At 32.3% G+C, this 3,854-nt stretch overlaps 1 pseudogene; it reads left to right on the forward strand.

Annotated features, from left to right (window-relative positions):
- The first annotated feature begins 974 nt into the window (after nt 1-974).
- Nucleotides 975-1,093, forward strand: LOC117134451 (annotated as a pseudogene).
- Nucleotides 1,094-3,854: the final 2,761 nt, after the last annotated feature.

Here is a 3,854-nt window from a genome sequence, read left to right on the forward strand (position 1 = left end):
CCAAACCGATATCCAACTTAACCAGATTTACTGTCTCCTTATTAAAAAAATAATGAATTTAATAATCATATTCCACGTAAGACGCGAATTATTACCTAGTATTTATTATTTCTAAATATATGATTTTCTAAAGTTCAGTACTAATCAAGTAATCATACAGAATATTAAATGGTTTTGATAAGAAAAAATAGGTACTTATTATTTAGATAGTCTTAAAATTTTGAGTTTCTATAAATCTGTTGTCCAATAATTCCTTTTTAGTATTTTGATATCACCAAGTAAATGGTTTTAGTAAATGTAATCATTTACTATTTGAAATGCTGATTACAGTAATTGTTCTCTACTTTTCTATGTGTTGGTTTGAACTTTCAAGCACGCGTTGGTTTAATTCGTAGTCTCTCGAATCTTGATTATCCCATAAAACAGCATAACACGATTTTTGAACGTATGTCCAAGAGTCAAGATGTAGAAAAAAAGGAGCACGAGACCTGACAGAAGTGTGATGATGACATTTACTCTCAAAGAATATGAAATCTGTATCTACCCATAGACTATCAAGTTGACCAAATTAGTGTAGAGTTCGTTACGAAGGTGCGGAGAAAGAGAAATCTATCAATGTTAACCAAAACACGATTTAATAGATGTAAACTACTGAAGCCAGACTGTCATCCAAAATGTTTCACAAAAAAGAAAAAGAAAAAAAAAAGACTGTCATCCAAATAATTTATTGGATTATAGTAAAGCCTCGCGTGTCGAATTTTCCACTAAAAGAAAATAAATGGTTACGTGAGGTCACTACCACCGCCACTAACCACCACACTCGCAATCCGTACGGACCTGGATAATCCGGTGGTCAAAAAGGTCTCCATGTCAATCTCACCGTCCATATTCTCGAGGGACCCTACATATGAATGAATATAACAAAAATAACTTTTCAGTCTATTCCTTTTTTCCAAAGATAAATCAGCCTATTCGGGTGCAATCATATGATCACTAATGCACCGGATCCCATCAGAATTCTGCAGTTAAGCGTGCTTGGGCGAGAGTAGTATTAGAATAGTTGATCTTCCGGGAAGTCCTCGTGTTGCACCCCTAAAAAAAAAGGTGTTTCAAAAAAAAATCAGCCTATTCATTTGAACTCTCACATATGTCTTTTTTTTTTTTTTTTGAAACAACTCTCATATATGTCTATTTGTTCAATAATTTACTATATTATGACCGGCTCTTGAAATGACGAGTATATTTTTTTTTTAATTTTTTTTTGAAAATTTTAATTTTTATATTTTGTTTTTCTTGTAATCATATTTGTGTTTAATATTAATTTGAATTTTTGGTAACTATATTAAATATATCAAATTGCATAACTATACATTTATGCCATATGCATTTCAGAAATTAATTTTAAATTTTATTCATAAAGGTTGCAACATATTATATTTTCTTAGTACCTAACATAATTAGTCAGGAATATTTGTACCTAAAAAAATCGTTTCAGAATCGACTCGAAAATCACAATCTCATACTTTATTAGACCTTACTTATATATTTGAATGGTTCTTAAAGTGTTATATCCGAAAACTAATATCAAACTCGATCCGCACCAAAAACTGAACAATTTTTTTGAAAAATATTTTTAAAAATCTAATTTTTAAATATTCTGATATATATATATATATATATATATGTGTAAGTAGGTTAATATGGTATTCACTAACTTTAAGTAAAATCACATTTAATAAATATTTTTTAATCGAATAACCTATTTAAAACCCATTAAACTAAATGAGTTTTTATGAATATTTATTTCTATTAAAATTCCACTTAAACCTGGTTAAACCCAATTTTTAACATCATGTGCTTTGTTAATTGATAAACTTAATGTCTATGTAAAATATTTAAAATTTGAATAAACTAATGTCTAGTTGAATAAATTAATCTAGATTCTGACCCGCCCTTTCAAAAGGCGGGTATATTTTTTGTTTTAACTATAATAAATTTAATTTTTTATTTTTGTTTTTTTTTTAATAATATTTGTGTTCCATATTAATTTAATTAATTATTTAAACTTTATTCCTAAAGTCTGCAACATATTATATTTTCTTAGTAGTTACCTAACATAATTAATAAAGAATATTCTTACCCAAAAAAACCAACTTGGAATCGACCCAGAAATCAAAGTCTCATACTCTATTAGACCTGACCTATATATTCGAGCGGTTCTTATGATGTTATATCCGAAAACCAATATCAGTCCAACCCGCACCGAAAACCGAACAAATTTTTGAAAAATGTTCTGTTAAATACATATAGATATCAAAATGAGTTAATATGGTCTTCACTGACTTTAAATAAAATCACATTTAACCATGAGTCTTTATGATTTCAAATGAGCTTTGATATTTATAAAATTGCGACAAACATGAAAAAGTATGATTACTTAAATTAAGTTGTAACCATTATATTTATGAGAGTGATCATTGTTGTATGTAGTCTAACAATACTGTGGTATGAGTTTAGCTCGAAAGAATTTTGCAAATCTCTACAATAATAATTTATTTTTATAGAAATCAAAAGATCGAATTCACAAACTCACTTTCGTATTGCTTTAGAAAAATAACTAAAAAACTAAAGCTTAATCACCTCTCACAATTTGTCGGTGATACAACAACATATATAGGACTAGATAATCCTAATCCTATTAGTAATTATTCTTTCAGTATTTCCTAATCTCTATTGATAAACATAACATTAGATTTAGGATAGCTTGTGGTTCAAGCTAGCTCCCAAGCTTAAACCAACAGTCTCCCCTTTAAGCTTGATTTCATCTTCACATACTACTTGCATTCCAATAAAACTCCTCATATCAGCAAAACGAACTCGGCTAAGGGACTTAGTAAGTATATCAGTTCGTTGCTTATTTACCGGGACGTGTTCCACCTCAACTTGATCGTTTTCAACGCACTCTCGTATGAAGTGAAACCTCCTGTGAATGTGTTTGCTTCGACCATGAAAAACGGGGTTCTTAGTGAGTGCAATCACAGACTTATTATCAACCCGTATAACCACCCTTTTGCAACCATCACCCACGACTTCACTTAACAGTTCCTGGAGCCATATGGCTTTCTTCGCAGCTTCCGTGGCGGCCATAAGTTCTGCCTCACGGGATGATAATGCCACAATCTCTTGCTTTTGAGAACACCAGGTTATGGGACTGTCTCCAAGATAAAAGATATATCCGGTTGTACTCTTGCCATCATCATCGTCGACATTGTGAGAACTATCACTGAATCCCACCAATGCTTGCCTTGACGATCGTGTAAACCTCAAACCAAGATTAGTAGTACCTCGCAATTACCTCAGTACTTGTTTCAAAGCCGCACCGTGAGACTCCTTAGGTTGTTGCATATATCTACTAAGCATACCGACACTGAAAGAAAGATCAGGCCGTGTGTGTAATAAATAGCGAAGGCACCCAATGCTTCTTCTATACTCCCTCTCGTCGATGTCTCTTTTTCGTGACGACTTAGATAGCTTGACGTTCATGTCCATATGTATATGAGTAAGATTGCAATTGTTCATACCATCTTCTTCGAGGATCTTCTTAGCATATCGATCTTGTGATATGATATGATCATGGACCAGCCAGCTGATGGAGATAGAGATGGAGAGTTTAGATATGAACCAGCTGAAGAAGATGAGGTCTTAACCATTCCTAAAGGTCCCATAACTCGAGCCAGAGCTAGGAAACTCAAAGAAGCTATTGGAGGACTAATCAGGAAGTCCTTGGAGCAAGAAGAATGTCTTGGAGGAAGCTTGATACTTCAAGATACACTTATCACCATTCAAGCCATCTT

This window comes from Brassica rapa, chromosome A05 (genome assembly GCF_000309985.2).
Source record: "Brassica rapa cultivar Chiifu-401-42 chromosome A05, CAAS_Brap_v3.01, whole genome shotgun sequence".
Lineage (NCBI taxonomy): Eukaryota > Viridiplantae > Streptophyta > Magnoliopsida > Brassicales > Brassicaceae > Brassica > Brassica rapa.